The sequence below is a fragment of the Cydia splendana genome, chromosome 6 (genome assembly GCF_910591565.1).
Source record: "Cydia splendana chromosome 6, ilCydSple1.2, whole genome shotgun sequence".
Lineage (NCBI taxonomy): Eukaryota > Metazoa > Arthropoda > Insecta > Lepidoptera > Tortricidae > Cydia > Cydia splendana.
The window spans coordinates 22847024-22870638 of record NC_085965.1 but is presented as its reverse complement, the minus strand read 5'-3'; the positions used below and the strand labels follow the sequence as shown (position 1 = coordinate 22870638).

At 39.0% G+C, this 23615-nt stretch overlaps 1 long non-coding RNA gene across 1 annotated transcript; it reads left to right on the top strand.

The window, feature by feature from the left end:
• Positions 1 to 1157: 1157 nt before the first annotated feature.
• LOC134791528 (uncharacterized) lies at positions 1158 to 7161 on the top strand. Its single transcript, XR_010144306.1, has 3 exons — positions 1158 to 1306; positions 1552 to 1737; positions 2683 to 7161. It is a non-coding gene; the product is annotated as an uncharacterized LOC134791528 (long non-coding RNA).
• Positions 7162 to 23615: the final 16454 nt, after the last annotated feature.

Sequence of the window (23615 nt, the reverse complement as noted above, 5' to 3'; positions counted from 1 at the left end):
TGCGATAAACATGGTATAAGATGCAGATAAAAGTATTTTGAAAACAAAGAGATTGTGAAAATGTGAGGGAGCATTATGGTAGCAGGTGATAACGTATTGAATAGACTTGGTAGTAAAAAACCGGGCTAGTGCGAGTCGGACTCGCGCACGAAGCGCGAACCATAATGAAAAAAAAAACGGGAAAAAAATGCAAAAAAAAACGGTCACCCATCCAAGTACTGACCACGCCCGACGTTGCTTAACTGTTCAGAACGCATCTTGTGTGACGTCATGGACGGCCGATTGCGTCCGAAATTCGAAGATCGGCAACGATCGGATTCGTATATAACGTCCGCCGACAGCAACCAACGGCAATCTTCCAAAATACGTTGAACGACAAACTCTTACTTGTATTGTATTAATTTAATCTTGGAAATAAAACTTTGTAAACTAGTTAAAATAACAAGTCTTCATTGAAGATCCTCTTAGGCATCCCTGCATTAACTAGAAAGGAGCCTAGGCCCCAACATTGGTCCTTCACCCGTCGAAGAAGAGCGTCGAGTTCGACTTCGGTACCAGCGCCTGCAAAAACGCGTCCGCAACGCAGCTTCATCCCGTTTCCCGGAGAGAGGAACTCCGCGAGTCGACTACAGCATCCCATATTCAGGACTGGGGCGTCTCAAGCGGGCGAGGAAGCGGCGATTTCAACTCCCAACGGTTTTCGTCAAGGACATCTTCAGCAAAGGTCGTCGAAGATCCCAAGAAGTCCCGGGTTGGCTGAAGAACACCACGAGATCCCGATTCACAGCATCGCCGTGCGCAGCGTCATCCTACTACTTCACGGTCCAGCAAGAGTCACGCGTCGGCATAGCAGCGAGAACAGGTCGAATTACGGTTCAACACAAGTAAGGTCGTTTCAATATCCTTCTATCCCTAAAAGAAGTAATTCTTCTTCCTTTCCCGTGGTTAATTACCGCGCAGCTTCAATATTTCGAACTAATATTGCTCATATTTTCAATAAAAATTCAAATTTTAGCAGTTAAAAATCCTAACGGTCGAAGTTAAATTTAAATATATCTTTAAAGTTACCTAAGTTAATTTGCAGTTAAAATAATCATAAGCGCGAATATATCGCCGAGCGTATATCAGCTGATCGATTTCGCTAAAGTTAGAGGTCAAGGAAACAGTGCATTTAGTATCCTCCTAGTCGCCGAGCGCATCGCATGTTTTTTCCTTATCGGTAATCGATCAATGCAACCAGTGCATACCTATTGTGCGCGTGAATATCGCCCGGTTATAACTTTGCGTCTTGTTTATTGCGCTTACGGTAATTATCTTCAAGTGAATTCTAATTGGAGTGCTTAAAACCTATCCCTAGTTCATTTAGTGTAAATAATGTCGTTAACGCAGTTAGTTAAACAGCGGGGAACATTAAAATGTAAATTAACCAACTTTAAGACGTTCCTAACGCCATACTTATCTATAGCGACGTTAACTGATGTACAGGCTAGTGAAATCGAGTGCCGTCTTAGTAAGATCGAGGAAATGTATACGGTGTTTGATGAATTACAGGAGCGGATTGAAGTAGAATCGGAGATCCCCCGGGAGCAATATGCTGAGCGTACGGATTTCGACAACCAGTACTTCGCCATTCTGGCCAGCGCTCGGGAATTACTTCGCAAGCGTGGCAAGTTGGATGCGGAAAGTAAGGTTATGTCTGAGGCCGGTTCCGGTTCGTGCCAGCATAAAAATAATCTGGTAAGGCTTCCTAAGATTGATCTACCTCACTTTAACGGCAACTATCAATATTTCTTGGAATTCAGAGATACATTTTTGTCGTTGATCCACACTAATGAATCTATAGACGATATTAACAAGTTCCATTACTTGCGTTCTTCCTTACAGGGGAGTGCGGCATTAGTAATTAAAAGTTTAGATTTTAAAGCCGAGAACTATAAGACTGCTTGGGAGCTATTGTTACCTCTTATTGTCATATAGCTAGGTATGACAATAAGAGGTTATTAGTGAATAATCACGTTAAAGCTTTGTTCAGTGTCGAGCAAATTCACAAAGAATCTCACAGGGCATTACGTCATCTTTTGGACATTACAAATAAGAACCTTAGGGCGCTTAACACTTTAGGTCAACCAACCTCTGAGTGGGATACGCTTATTATTTTTATGATGTCATCAAAATTAGATTCGGTAACCAGCCGCGAGTGGGAAGAATTTAGAAATACGTTGGACAATCCTCCGACGTTAGAACAATTTACCACGTTTATTTCGAACAGGTCTGATTTATTGGAGACGCTCGAGGAGTCAAAATCGGGTTCAGTTAAGGTTAATCGCCACCCTGATAAACAAAAGATTTTTTTTGTCGCAGCTGAGACTCATAATAAGGCAAATAAAACAAAATACAGTTGTCCCATGTGTGCGCAGAATCATTTTCTGTTTTCATGCGACTCGTTTCGAAAATTGTCAATTGACCTTCGTCAAAAGAAAGTCAATGAGCTAGGCGTATGCCAGTTATGCTTAAGACCAGGTCATCAGTTGTCCAAATGCCGTCTGTCTACTTGTAAATATTGCAGTGAGCGGCATAATACTTTGCTTCACACCGAAATTAATAGCGACACAGTAGAGGTAGCTGCTCTGACCACTGAAAAATTGGATTTGACTCAACAATCCTCTGCACTACTTTCCACAGCTTTGGTGAGAGTCAGCGATGCCAAGGGCGCTCTGCACGTCGTCCGGATCATGCTGGACAACTGCAGCTCGACCAACTTCATCAGCGAGAGGCTGCGCAATAAGCTGCAGCTTCCGATTTCCTACACGTGCTCCACTGTGACAGGTATTAACAATACCTTACTATCTAAAAGTAATCAGTCTTGCAACGTAACCATAAAGTCAATGGCAGGAGACTTTGAGTTGGAGCTTAGCTGTCGTGTGCTTCCTCACATAAAGGATTTGCTGCCAATGTCATACATAGACATAAAGAACCTGCAAATACCGTCGCATATTCAACTATGCGATCCTACTTTCAACATTCCGTCAGTCATAGACATGTTGGTAGGCGCGGAAGTATTTTGGGAAGTGCTAGGTACTAATAAAATCGATTTAGGGAAACGTCAACCCAAGCTGTACGACTCAAAATTAGGCTGGTTAATTTCCGGTGCGATCCTTAATAACAATCAAAATCATCACATTTTCTGTCATGCTTCAGAATTACTTGACACTAATATTGACAAGCAGCTCGCGCGCTTCTGGGAGCTCGATAGTGTTTCACCAATACATGATTTCACCCCTGAAGAGCGGATTTGCGAGGAACATTTTAATAAAACCACTACGCGGACTGACGATGGGCGGTTCGTTGTTACCATGCCACTTAAAGAATCGCCAGAGGTTCTAGGCGACTCTTATGAAATGGCTAAGTGCCGTTTCTTGTCTTTAGAAAGAAGGTTAAAACATGATCACGAATTTAGGCAGAATTACAACGCGTTCATGAATGAATATCTCGAATTAGGTCACATGTCCCGCACTGCGCGCGAGTCGAGCGACAGCCGCGTAGAGTGTTTTTGGCACATTTTGGGGTGGTAAGGGAGAATAGTCTCACCACCAAGTTAAGGGTAGTTTTTGACGCGTCAGCCCCCACCAAATCAGGGGTGTCTTTGAACGGAATACAGAGAGTCGGTCCCACCATCCAGGACGACTTAATTTCAATTTTGTTACGATATAGGCAACATAAGTATGTAATTTCAGGTGACATCGAAAAGATGTACCGTCAGATGCTAATTGCACCTGAACAAAGATGCCTTCAGCAGATTTTATGGCGTTTTAATCCGACCGATCGTCTCCAGTGTTACTCTCTCAACACAGTGACATATGGCACAGCTTCGGCTGCCTTTCTAGCTTGCCGCTGCTTAAAGCAGTTAGGTTTAGAGGCGTCAGATTCAGTCATACAGCAATCGATCGTACACGATTTTTATGTCGACGATTACTTGAGCGGCAGCACGAACATCGATGATGCTATACAGTTGGGAAAGGGAGTAATTGACACATTAAAATCAGGTCAGTTAAATTTACGAAAATTGCGGTCTAATAATGTTGAAATATTACAAGCGTTACAAGGTCACATACAAACAAATAATTGTGCGCAAAATAGTGCAAAAGATAATTTAAATATTCAAGACTTGAGCATTTCTGTGCCATCTAAAACATTAGGGCTAAATTGGCAATGTGACACCGATACCCTTTTCTTTACGATTAATTTAAAAACTTGTAACAATGTCACAAAGCGTCACGTACTTTCGTCAATCGCGCAGGTATTTGACCCGATAGGCTTAGTAGGGCCTTGTGTCTTAGAAGCAAAAATATTGCTGCAAAAATTGTGGCAAGAACGGTGCTCATGGGATCAGGAAATACCCCCCACCCTTAAAGCACAATGGGGTAAATTCGAAACCACTTTACCATTTCTTAATGAAATTAGAGTTCCGCGCTGGGTATTAGGCGATTCTAATGAAGAAATAGAATTAAATATATTCACAGACGCATCTGAAGCCGCGTACGGTGCTTGCGCGTATGTGAGGGCGAAGGATAGCACAGGGACAGTTACGGTCCGTCTTTTAGCCTCTAAAAATAAAATAGCCCCAATTAAAGCCACAACCATTCCCCGATTAGAATTATCTGGGGCGTTGCTCGGTGCAAGACTGTTTACCAAGATACTGAGCTCACTCACCATAAAATTCAATAAATGCACATTTTGGTGCGATTCAATGATAGTCCTAGGGTGGTTAGCGTCATCACCCGCCAATCTTAAACCTTTTGTACGCAACCGAGTGAGCGAGGTACAGGATGTTACTGCCGGTCACACGTGGCATTACGTGTCCTCAAACGAAAACCCCGCTGATTTAGCGTCACGTGGTTTAAATGCTAGGCTTCTTGCGACCTCTGACCTTTGGTGGACAGGTCCCGAATTTATTAAGCAGGATTCACCTTCCTTGCCCAAGTCGCAGCTTGCATTGCCTACAGATTTACCTGAAATGGTACATTGTCTAGCAATAGACATTCAAGAGTCTCCATTTTCTCTCCTCCTCGATCGAGTTTCCAAATTTTCTAAATTGGTTCGAGTCGTAGCATATGTCATGAGATTCATTAATAATTGTTCAAAAAATAAGGCTAAGATGACAGGTTGTCTACAAAGTTCAGAATTAACTTCAGCCCGAAAATCGATTATATCTCTGTCTCAAAGAGAAATGTTTGAGGAGGAATATGCCACATTAAAATCAGGCAAAAGTCTTCCCGCAAAAAATAGACTGCTTTCTCTCAGTCCGTACGTTGACAAGGATCAGCTGTTAAGAGTAGGCGGGAGACTTGATAACACATATTACAGCGATGACGTCAAGCATCCAATCATATTATGTAGCAAGCATAGGCTCACAAAATTAATATTTGTATTTTTTCACTTACAATTTTTGCACGCAGGTCCTCAATTATTGCTCAATAGCATCAAGCAGCTTTATTGGCCTCTAGGCGGTAGGAACTTGGCGCGAAAAACGGTGGATAGTTGCGTGACGTGTTGCAGGGTCAAAGGTCAAACTGTTCAACCTATAATGGGAAATTTGCCTGCAACGCGCGCCCAATTAGATCACCCGTTTTTGAACACGGGCACGGACTACGCAGGCCCAATATTGATAGCTGACCGCAAAGGTAGGGACTGCAGATTAGTCAAAGCCTGGATATGCATTTTTGTGTGCTTTGCAGTAAAGGCCGTGCATCTGGAACTTGTCTCAGACCTCACCAAAGACGCATTCATGGCTAGTTTAAACCGGTTCATTGCTCGCCGGGGTAAACCAAAAAATATTTATTGCGATAATGCCACTTATTATATTGGTACCTGTAATGAGCTGTACAGAGTACTGCAAAAATCAGATATTGCATCAAATCTTGCTCAATCTGAAATTAACTTTGTTTTTTCACCTCCCTATTCACCGCATTTCGGTTCCTTATGGGAACGATGCGTGCGTTCGGTAAAGCACCATTTGCGCCGCATTTTAAATCTAACACATTTAACTTTCGAAGGTATGAGCACGTGTTTATCGGATATTGAAGCTGTCCTGAACTCTAGACCTTTAACCCCCATGTCCAGCGACCCTTCCGATCTGACCGCTCTCACACCAGCCCACTTCCTTATTGGACGACCGCTTATGTTTGTTCCTAATTCGCAGAATCCTGTGCCAGAGGAGAAGATCAACACGCTGCAGCGGTATCGGCGCGTGGAGCAGCTCAGACTTCATTTTTGGAACAGATTTAAGCTAGAATATGTTTCACAACTACAGCAAAAAACCAAATGGTTTTCATCACATGATCAACTAGTGGAAGGAGCCCTAGTTATCATTAAGGAGAAAGGGGTGCCCCCTTTAATGTGGCTACTCGGTCGCATAGTAAAACTTTATATGGGCAAGGATGGAATTGCCCGAGTAGCAGATATTAAAACGAAACGGGGAATAATCAAGCGGGCATTTAATAATATTTTCACCTCAGCAGCTCGAACAAGGGTACTTTGCTTCTTAAAAATAGTGAGCAAAATGCGATTTTGCTCACTGAGTGAGACAAAATGACATTCAAGTGACCTTTAAAGTCAAATGTCATTTCAACATGCGGGGTCTAATACAAGTTCGAAATACTTGGGTTCTATTATCTCTGTCCCTTTCACACTGTTAGCAAAAAGAAACAGACGAAAAAAAGTTCAAACGGCATTCAACGGTATATTGACTGTTTATAATAGACCCCCGAAAAACTTCAGAACGCATCGTTCCAAACCACGTACGAGCTCCGTACGAGTATGAATTCTAAATAATTATTTAATTAAAATAAAGTTTAAGATTTGATAAAAATACTATATTTTAGGTATTTTATTGTACAATTAAAATAATGAACTCAAAAAATACACAGATTATCACGCAAAATTAATTATTTTACTTTTAAGAATTTCTACTATAGTTGACAAATAGTACGTATCCGCAATTCGGACCGTATCTTACAAAGTTCCTTTTTTACAAAAAAAAGTTGTTGGTTGAAGTGTCAGTTGATGTTTCTTTATTTCCATATTATTTTACTGAAATTTATTATTACGTTTTGTTTTTGTGTTAGATTGCGGTAATTAAACTTAATTGTTTGTATATCTTAAGAAAACATGAGTGCATAGGTATTAAGAAACGAAGAAGGATTACATTTTTCAAGTTGTTTAATAGGTATGTTCTCACTGCTAAGGTGTGAAAAATTTTGTGTACTACACGAGATCAAAGTTATTTACATCACGTGCGCTTTTGAGTCCCTTACTACGCTCAAGATTCTAAATTAGATTCACTCGCTACGCTCGTGAATCTATTATAGAATCTTTCGCTTGCACGGGACTCAAAATAAGCACTCGCAGAAATATCAAACTTTGATCTCTTGTTGTACAAATAACTATTGTCCCCTGCCCACTTCTATGTAACGTGCATTGCACTCCGTATTATGCACAAGCACTCACACCATGCTCTCAATTATAGGTTCCTTGAAGTACTTCAACGCCGGGAGCATGTTCAGAACGCATCTTGTGTGACGTCATGGACGGCCGATTGCGTCCGAAATTCGAAGATCGGCAACGATCGGATTCGTATACGTATGCCGACAGCAACCAACGGCAATCTTCCAAAATACGTTGAACGACAAACTCTTACTTGTATTGTATTAATTTAATCTTGGAAATAAAACTTTGTAAACTAGTTAAAATAACAAGTCTTCATTGAAGATCCTCTTAGGCATCCCTGCATTAACTAGAAAGGAGCCTAGGCCCCAACATAACTTTGGTCAAAAATCACGTTTGTTGTATGGGAGCCCCATTTAAATCTTTATTTTATTCTTTTTTTAGTATTTGTTGTTATAGCGGCAACAGAAATACATCATCTGTGAAAATTTAAACTGTCTAGCTATCACGGTTCGTGAGATACAGCCTGGTGACAGACAGACGGACGGACGGACGGACGGACGGACGGACGGACGGACGGACGGACGGACGGACGGACGGACAGCGAAGTCTTAGTAATAGGGTCCCGTTTTACCTTTTGGGTACGGAACCCTAAAAAGAAGGTATAAGGGGCGAAATGTACTATGAAGATGACGACGATTGCGCTGACTTTTGCTTACAATTATATGTGAAAACAGGTTTTCTTAGGGTTCCGCAACCAAAGGGTAAAAAAGGGATCCTATTACTAAGACCACTTTCCGTCTGTCTGGTCTGTCTGTCACCAGGCTGACGGCGCGATTCGGGAAATGATTTAGAGATTCACTAAATATGAAATAGTAAAGATATGTGACGTTCCACGGCAAAAGGTACCTTATGGCGGCTGGCGCTTACGCTATTATTAACGCCGCTCTAATATTCAGCCGGGGCAAGGGTACCTTTTGCCGTGGAACGTCACATATCTTTACTATTACATATCTTTACTATTTCATATCTAGTGCATCTCTAAATTTCCCGAATCGCGCCGTGTATTTCATGAACCGTGATAGACAGACAGTTGAAAATTTCATAGATGATGTATTTCTGTTTCTGTATACTAATACTAAAAAGTACGGAACCCTCGGTGGGCGAGTCCGACTCGCACTTGTCCTGTCTTTTCTGTTTCAAACGATCAAAACAAAAGAAATTGCATCAGAAGGATGACATTTTATCAAGGAAGTTGGCAGATTGGTGGCATCAACCACAGCAGTAATGTCGCAACAGTAATTCAGCTGTCATCCGAATGTCACCTTAAAAATTTTGAATTGGATCGCAGTTGATTTTTTTTTGTTCAGTTTCAAAACAAAAGAAATTGCATAAAAAGAACTTCACTCCGCAAACGATTATGCAAACGAACCTGACTGCCCCCTAGAGTCCGGGTCGTGAAGTAACCATAAAGTTTCACTCCTAAATGGAATACTCTGACCCCTGGGGTGCATATATATTTTGGTTAGGCTACTTTCTACTGCCATTAAGTGTAAGTATGTAAGGTATTATAGTACATATATGAAATCCTTAATTTTTATATCAAAACATCATGTTATTTGAAAATCGGAACTACTAGGCCCGCTGTCCCATAGATGCAGAATAATTTTATTTTGTTATCAATGACTAAACTCTGAGCGGTCATACTGAACAACTTTTACTAACGGGCCAACCCAGAAATAGCGAAGAAAAAAACAGCTATTCTAGAAAACATTGACTCTGATTTACCGAAATGTATGACACATCAGATTTTTATTTCGCGATTTCGGTGCCACACTGAAAAAAAAACCTGGTACTGGTAACCAGAATCTGGTTAGCTGTACTATATTGTCTTGTTGTATATGTGACGACAGGACACTTTGTAAACATAACCAGACCATTCTTGTTAAATTAAATTTGTTAATTCTATGAAGTGTATAGTAGTGGGTATAAGACTTTTAGTAAACCCAACTAGCCGGTCTGTTAATGGTTACTAAATAATACAGTAACATATACGTTCCTGTCCTGTTGTTATAACAAGGTATTCAGTATATGTAACTGAACGATTTGTGCGGTGTACTGGTTTTATATTGTTCACGTTACCAGAACGCACTGTGCTAATGGGGCTTCTAAGCGAGCCATATGTTCACTGCAATATGTGGCCGGCAACTATTGGTGTCCTCTTACTCACATGTTAGAGAGGGACACTAATAGTTGCCGGCCACATATTGCAGTGAACATATGGCCCGTTTAGAAGTCCCTTCAGCACAGTGGGTTCTGGTTACGTGAACAATATATAACCAGTACACTGCTCTTCTAGTAAATACAGACAAGTTTTACACACTTATTTTTTTTTATTTTATTGATCAAATAAGTAACACAGCATTACAGTAAAACCAAGGCACTGTGACACTACAAAAGAAAAAAACATTTTGTCTCCACAAAGAAAACAATAGACACAAAAATGACATACAAATTAAACATTGGATTTGGGCGACGACGTAACAGCGTGGCTCCGTAGCGTCGTCTGACTCGGCGTAGGATTCGGCAGGTTGCCCCGGAACCGCCGAAACACCACACCCTTCGGCCAGAAGTCCGCGCTTGCGATGGTGTCCTGCAGAGGCCGCGGCACGCGCACTACAAATGAACTGAAGTGCACATAGTGACGCGACTGTAGCTGGTGCACCCTCAGCGTGTAGCCAGTCTTCCGGCGGACGTACTCCACCACCTCGTCGGCCCCGGCGGAGTAATGCAGGCGAGACACGTAGAGCGCCTTACTCGGTGTCGCAACTCGTAGGCCAGAATTAACCGGTGCCACACAGAGTTTTACGAGGCGCCCTGCGCGCCTTGTGTTTCCTTTCCACCAGTTTGAATCCCTCCTTATCCACATCGGTGCGGGAGGACTTTTCCTTAATCGGAGCCCGCACATTTCACTGTGTCAGCAACACGCAAACAACACGCACTTATACTATACACTTGTACTAGTTTACAATAAAATTATTGACAGGATCTACGTAAATAAAACATCGACCGGCCGGAACGTAAGACGCTGGCGTAATGGCTGCCGTTCTGTGAATTGCGCAATTCCTTTCTCCGCCCCCCGCCACCCGCGCATACACCGTGGTGTTGGCACAACTGTTTGATTCGTTCAGACTACAATGCATTATAGTAACCACAACATAATAACTTGTAACGTGTACACTCGTATCTTTATTTTTACATATCAATAGTTAGTGTTACGATGCATATATTAAACGAGACAAACGTTTAATATTTACAACACTTGCATCTTTACATATACAACGAAATTGTAAGCAGTACTAAATTGCATTTAACTAGAATTAAACAGTGATGTTTAAAAAACAAGTTTTACACGATACAACATTTTTTGTTATTACTACCGGATTTTAGTAGGTATAACTATATTTTTAATTACTATACGTTCTGGTAGTATTGTAGAAAATTATTTTTTTCGGTGCAACACTGCCAACCCCATAAGTAGAAAAAGTTGTCCACTATGACCTACCTATTCACCTCTCACGAGTTTGGTGTGAGATAACAAAATTACCCTTTGCATACAGTAAAATTTGTATCCGACTGCTATTATTGTGAAACTTCTCGAATTTGTTCTGCGGTTCACTAAAGATCACAACAAACTGTACTACCGCACTCACAGTTGACAGTAAGTACTTAGAAATTCGGTTCTCCATTTAATTTTAAATGTCACCCAATTCTGCATCTCAACTCATAACAGCCATTGGAAAATCAAATCAAATTTGGACTTTATTGCGAGAGAATAAAGTATAGAATTGAATGGGTTTTCCAAAGCCTGTTACGGCTATGAAAGACAGAATGGACAGTTGCTGATTTCGGTTAAAGAAGGAGCTTTTAGACGGATATTTCACATTTAGGTAGTTCCATCGCCCACACTGTTGACTGCCCTTTCTTAAACCTTATTATATAAGGCATAAGGTCCACCGATGAACAGTTAAGAGTGTTGCTGTGTGTTCAAAGCAGTGTCTGCCGGAAGTTTATTTTGACCGAATTAAACCAACTAATTTTATCCAACGTCACATTTACAGGTGATGTTTTGCTTTTATTATTTTAACTCTTAACTAAAGCCTCGGCAATTATACAGGGTGACCTTAGCCATTGGACAAACCCTGAAATCCCACGCAGGGCTACCTCTCAGAAATGCTCTAACGGTAATATTTTTTTAATTAGAACTAAAGATAAAAAAAATCAAACAAAAGTTATTTCCAATAATCGACAACAAAAACAAACATACTAATACATAATCATAATCATTGGCAGTGCTTTTGACAATTTGTTTGAAAATGTGCAGCAATGATGACATTTGTCAAAAGTCAGAATCTTGTTAATGTCATAAATAAAAAAGATAATCAAAACGGTCGAAAAGGTTTCACACTATTTATTACCTCAGGAGCAATCGTAATTTGTTAATTTCATCGTAACCGCTAGACCGATTGTTATGATACTTTGTATAGGTACTGGTTCTAAATACCCTAATGCATATGTACATTTCGGCTAGGTCCAATGGCTAGGCACACCCTGTATATGTTTAAATATATTTATATGCAGTCAAGAAGTTTTGGTTTTAAATATGTAACTATTTTTTTAATAGGTAGGTACGGTTCAAAACTTCAAAAGTCTCCCACCTGGCCAAGTCTCCCGGACTCCCCCTAATTTATTAAAATAAAGTAATATAATATTAAATTAACCTTTGCGGCAAGTGGGTTAAAACGCAAGTTTGTATTCTATCCCTTAAAGTTTTAACCTTTCTAAAGGTAAAAATAACAATGACATAAATTCGACTTGAATTATAATTTTCTTTTTCGGAATTCTTTAAAATCTTTGTTGACGTTAATCGCTTTTTTGACGTAAGCCGGTTAATCAAACACTGCTGAGGTTCATTCATCAGTGTTACCAAAGATAATTTGAAATAGAGGAATATCGTCATAAGTAAATTATGTAGTCAGTACATTTACTGCCATCTTTCGACACAAATGATTAACACTTTTAGAACGCCATTTGACTTTGATCCTTGTTTTTTCACTAGTCATCTAGTCAGGCCAAAGATATGGCCATCGCTCAAAAAGATGGCACCATACATCATCAAATGGCGTTCTCAAAGTGTTAATCATATGTGTAGTAGATGGCAGTAAATGTACTGACTACATAATTTACTTTGACGATATTCCTCTAGTCTAAATTCTCTTTGGTGTTACCGATTAAATTATACCCGAATAACGGACTTAGAGTCACCCCGAGTATTAGTCGAAAGATTAATCCTAGCGGCGCCACGGAGACAAAAATCCTAATCCGTTTTTCATTATAAACTCGGGTGTTAACCAGGGTCGTCTTAAAATATGCTGGGGCCCCTAGGCACATAATAATTTGAGGCCCTTTTAGAAGGTAAAGAAAGCGAATTAAACTAACATTTTTCTACTATGCTCTTCAGTTTATTATGGGTAGTCAATATACTGTAACTGTCTGTTCTTCGGGGCCCCCTGAGGATGGGGGCCCTGGACACGGGCCCCGTGTGCCCTTATGGTAAAGACGGTAGTGGTGTTAACTGTTAATGCCTGTTGAAACGGTGTTAATAATATTTCATTAATTATACTTATAAGTTATGAATAATACACTTTAATGTAATAAGCTTCGTAATGTAATAGATCTTGCTCGTAATTAAAAAAGAAGTCGTTACTTACATAAAATGGAATTCAGTAGGAATGGCAAATAATGTAAACAAACCAATTTACACTGAGAAAAAAAAATAAGCGCCTATCGAACCAAGCAGTAAAGTCTAATGTTCGTACGTTACGTACGAACGAACGTACATTAGTTGATATTGTAATAGCAGTTAATCTTAAGGGGCCCACTGATTAACAGTCCGCCGGACGGTATCGGCCTGTCAGTTCTACGGAACTGTCAAAATTTTGTTCTTTAATGAAATAATTTTAATGTGTGCTCGATAGCTCATATTTTTTCAGTTTATCTTCAGTACTTCGTAATCTCGCACTTTATGAAATAATTCCCAGGAATTATACATTGTACATACATACATTATATACATTGGATGTATTCTAAAACACGTATTGGAAATTAAAAGCTCATGTTGTTTTACCGTACAAATATAGATATAATCCAGGTGCCTGTAGGTCATAGGTGAAATTTAAATGTCAGATTATTGCGTGGGATGTAGGATGTAACATTGAGTTGTGTAGAATAACAGTAACTATTATATCTATTTTAAGAAATACCCGCTTTATACCAATTTAGATCGGTATACTTAGAATCATTCATTCAATTCATTCAAACATTTTAGTATGTACGGGTTTCTAAAGTAGAGTTCAATAGAAATGGCAAATAAAGTAAACAAACCAATTTACATTTATTTCTTCGTAATCTCGCACTTTTTGTGGACAACCATGATTTTATCAACAGTTTATATATGTACCTACGTAAATCATTTGTTTTTATCAATAACTAGTTAAAATATATAATTACGTTAGTTATTAATACTTCAATGAAAACAACGGTTAAACTTTTAAGAGATCGAGTCCGAAACACCACGCTGCGCTCTAAGACTCGAATAATGGACGTAGCTCGGAAAGCGGCTAAGTTAAAATGGGACTGGGCTGGTCATGTCTGCCGAATGCCGAACGACTAGTGGGCCAAGTTAACCACAGAGTGGGAGCCCCACGAGTCTAACCGGGGAGCCGGCAGGCCTCGTCGGCGATGGCGGGATAACTTGGACTCCTTCTTGAGAGGCTGGCCAGATATGGCACTAAATAGAGACGAGTGGAGGAAGAGGGGGGAGGCCGTTGCCCAGCAGTGGGACACAGTGGGCTCTGAATAATAATAATAATAAACTTTTAGAAGTCAAATACATATTTCGTAAATAATTATGTTTACATTATTACATTTGTCATTTCTTTTCTTTCAATTTAAGAGCTAGGCTCTTGTCGGTGCAGCGTGATGAAGTTGTCTCCACCTTGGTCGGTCCAAAGCCAGCCCCTTAGTGTCCTGGTACGACACGGCCCCTACATGCTCCTTTACTTGGCTCATATAACTCTTCCTTGGTCTTCCCCTCCCTCTCTTTCCATTTATTTTCCCTTCTATGATGTTTCTGATGAAGTGGTCGTGTCGTAGCAGGTGGCCTATCATTCTTCCTCTTCTATTTTTAATAACACTCATTAGACTTCTCTTTTCTTTCACTCTGTTTAGGACAGCTTCATTCGTAACTCTTTCAGTCCAACTTATTCCTTCCATCCTTCGCCAACACCACATCTCAAATGCTTGTAGGTATTCTTCGTCTCTCTTATTTAGCGTCCATGTCTCACATGCATATAGTGCGATGGACCATATATATGTTTTCATAAATTTCTTCCGTAAGTTTAAGGATATACGTGACTATTTTATATCAGTTCTAAACATAAACAAATTACGTGGATTAAGGTTACATTTGGATGGCAACAGCAACAGTAATGCTGTTCAGTTGCAACGATTCGAAATAGCACATAATAAATCATAATATTCACATGAAATAATTTGATTTGTTTCCGAGTAATGTGTAATAACCAGAGATCGGACAGATTGGCGTCATTGCTCGCAATAATGTGGACATGACTCCAAATTTCATTAAATAATTAATCATTTAATTATTTAAATTTTTTTTTCCTGAGATTTAATTTTGTTCCCTATAGTCAATAAATAGGACTTAAATATATTTTTGATATAAAAAAATGAGTACCTACAGAAAATTTGGAAAACGTACTGATTATTTTCTTTAATAAATTTACATTATAATAAATCTTTGTGTTATTTATTGATTAGGAATCAAAATTAAGCCTCTGGTAAGAAATTAATTAAATGATTAATTATTTAATCAATTTTGGAGTCATGTCCACATTATTGCGAGTAATGACGCAAAGTCCGATCTCTGGTAATAACTGAGTTCACGCCTCCGTCGCATTACATAAGGACATAACCGCCACTACTGCCCAATACTGGTGCGACTTTACTCGAGGGTTCACATTAATATGTCAATGTCCAGCGTAATGGATCGGTTGTGCCTAAGTGATTAGTAGTAATTAGTGCTTTTGGTGATTAGGTATGTATACGAGTAATGTATGTGAATCTGGAAATAAACTATTGCAGTGTGTTTATAACTAAGTTAGAGTACCTAAACATTCTTCGTCTATTTTTTTTCAACCAAAAACATCATTTTTGACACTGAAAGATCAGTATCGTATCGGAATCAGATCGCATAACTAAAACTCGAATTGGCCCGTGCAGCCGAGGCGATCTGCGGGCGCAGTGAAACAGTCCAAGTCGCAATAACCTCGAGTCACGCGCGGCAATATCCGCCGTGAGACGTTAGACTTGGCCCGTGTTTTCGGTACGGCGGCGGAATGAGAATTGTGTCATTTCGGCGGAGGTAATTATGAACAAACAGGGTTTTAAGGAAGATGAGAAGTTACCTAAAGTTATAATTACTTACTGAACGTAATCTCATAGCTAATATCGTCGGGTGACAAGCAAAACTCACTAAGTACTATCAAAAAATTAAAGTAACTATGCACTTTATTACACTTGTAACACGGTTTATTGTCCAATAATTTCAATGATGTTAGTTAGTGACTTTTGCTTGTCACCCGACGATATATCCCTAGTGTAAATTTTATTCGATAGCGTGACGTGGCGTATGTTACATACAGTTAGCGTACAGTACGCGTTTGCGTTAAGTGTCATTTTGTATGGGATTTTGAAAACGCCCCGCTTGGCGCACTGTTCAAAACCCACAACTACTTACCTACTCTGATGAAGTGATGACTAACCCCAGTGTTAAAAAGCAGAAATCGTGGATTCGAATATTCTTATACTAACATGTGAGTTTCTAGAGGCCTTAGTCACATCTAACCCAATATACCTAGCTATCCTTAAATGTTAAACGAAACACCCTCAAAGTCTCGAGCTTACACTGAAACGCTTTACTAGTAGGTACTTACAAACCGCAAATCTTAATGATAAATATTACATGAACTAAACTGTGCAATTACAGTACAAACGTAATAATACAGAAGTTCTCGTTATATCTCAATCTGCTACGTGAGAAATCTTTTAGAAAATACCATGGATTAATCGCAGTGCGCTACGATACTGTTTTACAGAAGGTCTTATCGTAATACCAGATTAATGAGACTTAAGCCCTTTTTATACGCGAGAAAATAGGACTTGACAGGTAAATAATGCTCCGTTAGACGCAGCTTGTGGTATAACAGCTGCGTTCAAAAATAAATCTTATTTGAAAGGGATAGAGTACGATTTTGATTGCTTTCGATAGCTTTAGAGGTTGAGTTTAGTGTACAGTGATGTAGTTCAACTGTGAGTTGAAAATAGTTTTAATCGCTGACGATTTTCTTGGAAATATTTCAACACTAAAAGAAAAGTAGAAGGATAAAGAACTTTTAAGTTAAGTACATTTTATTCTAGGGTTATTAAATTATTACATATTTAATATGTTTTTGGTTTTCATAGATATACATCTTAAAGACATTTAAAAATGCCTTCGGTCTGATGACAATTTTTAACAATGTTTTAATTTTTCCACTAGCCCAACTCGCGCTTGACAACTTTTTATTATACAGTGTATCGTCTTTTATTATCACACACAGTTTGAGACTCGTATGTTTAGCTATTATAGAAATATCTACCTATAAAGAAAAAAACCGGTCAAGTGCGAGTAGGACTCGCGTTCCAAGGGTTCCGTATATTACTAAATGTTTAACAATGTATTTTTTTATGTAGGGGCCGGATCAAAAACTAACTAGGTAATTAAGTCCGACTCACACTTGATTGCACATTTCTAATAGGATTTCCTGTCCTGTGTTGATAGGTAAAGAATTATATTGTTTTTTTTTTTAATTTTTAGGTCTAGTAGTTTCGGAGATAAGGGGGGGGGGGGGGGAGAATGGTCGGACAGACAGACAGATGCACGAGTGATCCTATAAGGGTTAGTATAAGTTAGTATAAGGTAAATATACGCTCGGAGCTAAAAACGTGTACCTGTATCAAACGAAGTTTTTTAAAGAATCAAATCTAAAAACTCTTTGGCGTTTATTTGGAGGATATAGGCATCTTACATTTACGTAGCAAGATAAAATAACAATTTCAATCATGTTTACTCAAATAGTTCCCACTTTCACCTCGATCCATCTTCCCCGAATAAACCTTTTATGACTCTGCCAATAGCCCACAAAAGGTAAATCTGGCTAAAAGGCATAAAGACCGATTACGGCGGCGTATATCTTAGCGGATAGCCGGTAAAAATAAATTGCTGCGGTATGGTGGCGTAAAAAGTTAATATTTTCACTGAAAATAATATAATTGCTTTTTATTTATGGTTGGTAGTACCCCTAAAAACGGGGAAAAAAATCACGTTTGTTGTATGGGAGCCCCACTTAAATATTTATTATATTCTGTTTTTAGTATTTGTTGTTATAGCGGCAACAGAAATGCATCTTTTGTGATAATTTCAACTGTTATTAGCTAGCTATCACTGTTCTCGAGTTACAGCCTGGTGACAGACAGACGGACAGACGGACGGACGGACGGACAGGCGGACGGACGGACGGACGGACGGACGGACGGACGGACGGACGGACGGACGGACGGACGGACGGACGGACGGACGGACGGACGGACGGACGGACGGACGGATGGACGGACGGACGGACGGACGGATGGACAGACGGACGGACGGACAGACGGACAGATGGACAGCGGAGTCTTAGTAACGTAAAAGTAGTGGTACGGAACCCTAAAATAACAGCCCAATAACAAATTGACCGTGCTTATACCTTGAAATAAGAAGACCACGAAGCAGCGAAAATTCTAATGATTCTACATTAAACCACTCACGCCAAAATGTCAGCTAAAATTAACAGGCGTGACAATTTATGATAATAATTTCCTACAAGATTGGCCGTTCTGAAACGTCATTAATATTAAAATGTCTCAAGGGACTTTAAATTTGAAAGCGACTTTAGTCTTTTGGTAATTGAGGAATTTCAAGTAAAATCCGTTATAACCCTTTCGCTGTCTGCGGTCGTTAGGATAAAAATGTGCTGGGTGGAGGGTAAAGGGTTCGTTTTGCTGGTGTAATCTAACCCCTTTGGGTTCATTATTATATCCAGGTACAATGTGCATATAGTGTGTGAGCAGAGACAGGTACAGGGGAAGTGTACGTTTTATCTATTCGTTTTATGTATGTAAAAAATATGAAGGTCGATATTTTTGCTTCTAGTTTAGTTTGTATGAAATTATTGCAAATCGCAAAATCATAGAAACTAAAAAATCAAATAAGTTCAAATTACGCACATAGATAACTAATATTTCATAATATAATAAAGATAAATTTTACAAAGTTGACCACCCTTTTAACCACTGGGGAGACACTCCTGAGTTCGGGCAAACTCGGCTCCGTTCGGCTCAGCATTGCTCCGAGCAATTATTAAGGTTGACACAACTTGACATCCCTTTGCGTGCACGACCACAGATAAGATAATTACTTGAATTTTGACAACCCTAAATAGTCGAAAGGGATAGTGCCATAAGTTAGAAAGGGATATCGTGATTCGAACGTGAATCGCTGTCAAACTTCGGTTTTGTAGGAAGTGTCCTTTCTGTACGGTAGTACTATTACTTATTCTGCGCCCTAACGTACGTGTGACTCGCGCTCTTCGTACAGTCGACTTCATAAACATAAAATCCACTACCGTAATAGTATAAAACTTTGCCCTTTAACATAACTTTGCCCACCGCGTCACAGTTCAGTAAAAGCGATATAACTTAAAAGTAGTCACAGATACACTTTCTGAAGAAAGTTTCTGAAGTGAAGAAAGTCTGCTCGATCAGGAAATGAATAACAGATGTAAAAATAGTAAAGTTATGTGACGTTCTACGACAAAAGGTACCTTATGGCGGCTGGCGCTTACGTCGCATAGCGCCGCAAAAATATTGGAGCGACGTTAATAAGCGTATGCTCCAACCGCCATAAGGTACATTTACCCGTGGGATGTCACATAACTATACTATTTCATATCTATAGTTCGTTTTTTTAGCATTAAAAATAAGGTAAACTCTCTCTCGATGTGTCTTTTAATTGAAAAACACATTTTAAAAATAAGGTACGGCAAATATGTAACCATTATGAATCTAATATGATCATTTATACTCTTCTGCTTCCATAAATAATAGTTACTGATTTTTAAAAAGCGTTTTTCAATTAAAAGACATGTCAACATCGCTTACCTTCTTTCAAGTTCTTTCTAATGCTAAAAAAACGAACTATAGTTAATCTCTAATTCATTTCCCGAATCGTGCCGAGTGTATCTGTAACTACTTTTAAGTTACTTCGCTTTTACTGAACTGTGACGCGGCGGGCAAAGTTATGTTAAAGGGCAAAGTTTTATATTTTTACGGTACTTGACGCTAGATGTCGACAACGAAATAACCCGCGTTTTGGTAAGAAAACTGCTATAGGTATGGAGTTAGCACTCTATCCTTACTTATTTCTCAATGATTTGGTTTAGGCACCAAATAAGCTTCAATCTTACCTGAAAATAAACAAACCAGGCTAGTCTAAGCAATTTCTAGCACAACTAAGTTAGTTTAGTGTCCCGCGACTGCAAACATTCCTCAATACTATTCCCACTGCTTACCTGTTATAGATCATCTCAAAACTTTTTAGAACGAAGTTCCTTATCGGACGGTTTGCGGATGGGAGCTGGGTGAAAAAAAAAACCGAACAAGTACGAGTCAGACTTGCCCACCGAGGGTTCCGTACTTTTTAGTATTTGTTGTTATAGCGGCAACAGAAATATGTACCTACATCATCCGTGAAAATTTCAACTGTCTAGCTATCACGGTTCATGAATCATGAGAGCCTGGTGACAGACAGACGGACAGAGGAGTCTTGGTAATAGGATCCCGATTTTACCTTTTGAATACGGAACCCTAAACACAAAGAGAATAGATAGTATAGAGGGGTCCTGTCATAGTAAATTTTGTAGTCACAGTAAATTTATTGCCATCTATCGACACACGACTAAAACTCAAAATGAAAACGTGTAAAATTATCAAAAAAAATTATATATATGGATAAATAATTTTATTATTTTTATATCATTTTGACCCATGTTCATACACTGATATCTATGTGTTAAAATTGTTAAATATGCGCCATCTATCTGAGAATGATTTTTTATTGATTTCCGAGGCACGTTTTTAGGGTTCCGTACCCAAAGGGTAAAACGGGACCCTATTACTAAGACTCCGCTGTCCGTCCGTCCGTCTGTCTGTCACCAGGCTGTATCTCACGAACCGTGATAGCTAGACAGTTGAAATTTTCACAGATGATGTATTTCTGTTGCCGCTATAACAACAAATACTAAAAACAGAATAAAATAAAGATTTAAGTGGGGCTCCCATACAACAAACGTGATTTTTGACCGAAGTTAAGCATCGTCGGGCGGGGTCAGTACTTGGATGGGTGACCGTTTTTATAGACAATGGTACGGAACCCTTCGTTTGCAAGTCCGACTCGCACTTAGCCGGTTTTATTATTTCCTTAGACTTTATTCATCTTATACGAAGTTATATATGTCTTTGCCTAAAAAGCAAACTATACCTATAAACTACATAATATATAAACTTATAAACAACAGGCACTTATAAATTATGTACCTACATCAATAAATAAAATATATTTATATTTTCAGTTTTACCTTAACGGTTTTGTGAAGCAAATACTCGGTGGGTAAGGTAAATGCGCCAGATTGAGTCTACCTTATTTGTTCTTCAAACAGCTTTATCTCACTTTACCTAGGGAGGTAAATTACCCGTCCACAATACTATTACGTTTTTTCTGCATTCTGAGATTTGATAAGAACGAGAGACTTAGTTTACTCTACCCAGGTACACTAATGGCCCAATTCGAATGCTTCTAAAAGATCACTGCGGTACGATAACGATCTGTTAGTGTCAAAAGTGACGTTTCTGCAAATAAATACATCACTTTTAATAACAAAACTTCCGTGAGACACAGACATATTAAATATATTAAAAACGGGTCACTTACGTATTTAAAGTCCAAAAACGCTCGACATGTTTCACTTACGTACCGAGGAGTATCATCAGGAGCTTCACCGTCAACGCAAGCTTCTGATGACAATTTCTTGGTACGGATAATATATTAAAAACGTCACTTTTGACACTGAGTGATCTGTTCCATATCGTATCGAGGTCTCATTATTGACGTTTATTAAAATTAGAATCAGGCCGTGATACAATTCTAATATTGTTTTGATGCCAGGTGCGCGTTCGAATTCTCCTGTTAGACACGAGGGGAAAATTTATTAAAGATTTTTTCTCAGTTTTCTTTGAGCTCCTTCTTTATTGATATTTACGAAAGAATGTTTTTTTAAAGTATTAATTAAAAAACCCTTCGCAAAGGTTTAATTATGATTCTTTGTTTACTGACTCGAATATTGCGTTTCATAAAAATATTACAGTTAAACTTTGAAGGAAGGAGCGCTGGTGGCTTAGCGGTAAGAGCGTGCGACTTTCAATCGGGAGGTCACGGGTTCAAACAAAAGAGTTTTTCGGACCTTATGTACGAAACATCATTTGATTCTCAGAAAATATGTCTGCGATCTAATTGCCGCGACCCATACAACATGTATGAATAGAGTGGTGGCAATTAGAAATTAGACGCAACCGCAGAGATATTCTGACAGAATGACCCTAAACATAATTCTACTCGTAATCACCCACTTCAAAAATGATCAACAGTCATAAAACAAATGGTTTTCAGTGACCGTGTAGCTAAAGAAGGTTAAAGTATTTCTAGACGTAGACCAAGGTTAGAATACCTAAACCACTTAGTAATCAAACTCTTGTAATAGCCCCAGAGTTTACATAAAGTAAGTTTTAGAGGTGAAACTTAATAACAGAGACTAGTAATATTCAAGACAACCTCCATGCAACATGACTTCAAAAAAAAATTTTTTTTTTGAAAGAATTTTGGATTTAAATTTTTTAATAACTGTGTATTATGTACAGTCACCTGCAATAATATATTACTCTTCGAAGGCCGCAAAAATATGTGACACTCTCTTATGGCTCTACAAATAAGTTCGTGTCAGATATTTTTGCGGCCTTCGTTGTGTAACATATTATTGCAGGTGACTGTACAACTTCTAGCAACAAAAACTAATACCAAACCTAGATATATTCTTTAAATTCATTTTAAATTTAACGTTGAATTTAAAAATGTCTGTCCAGGACCGGTCCTACCGCGTAAGGCGACAGAGGGGAAAGAAGGCCGCGGGGGACGGCCCCGCGCCAGAGCCTATACAACCACCAAGACGAGCGCGCGCGCGCATCCCTAAAAATTAAAATAGAAATAGTTCAGCATGTAACTTTCCAAGAAATAAATGTTAATAGCAAGAATCTGCAGTTTTCATCATCAACAAAAGTGGCGACCGTGACTACGACACATAAGAAATGAAGAAGGACACTACATGTTAAACTAAAACCCGTTATTTAACGGACATAATTTGAACTTCGCCATACGACGCATCGACGAGCTGGGCTGGATATTATGCGACATAAGTGAAGAGTGGTACCTACATCGCGGCGAGTCAGCGTTATTACAGATGAGTAGCCCAATCCTTTCATTTATTTCCTAAATATTCCCTCTTCAAGTTTGTGTGATCGGCGAGTTTGATCACGAGTGTGTAACACTAATATTCTTTGTGCACTAAGTGTCGTGTTAATCTAGAAGTTAATTTCTTTTTTGCATGTACACCGCGGTGCTTACATATTTTTACGTGGTTTAGCTCTTAATATTTTTAAGCAATTGCAATATTTCCGCTTCGCTAGCCCTTTATAAAAGTGTTTACTTAAATCAAGCACTGCTTAATGCTACGGTGGTAAATAAATGCTTAAATACCTTAATTTCATAGCTAAACGCTTAATTTGCACGTAAATATATACATTATAAATAAAAGCGCAGCGTTTTCGTGACATTAAAAATATAATTT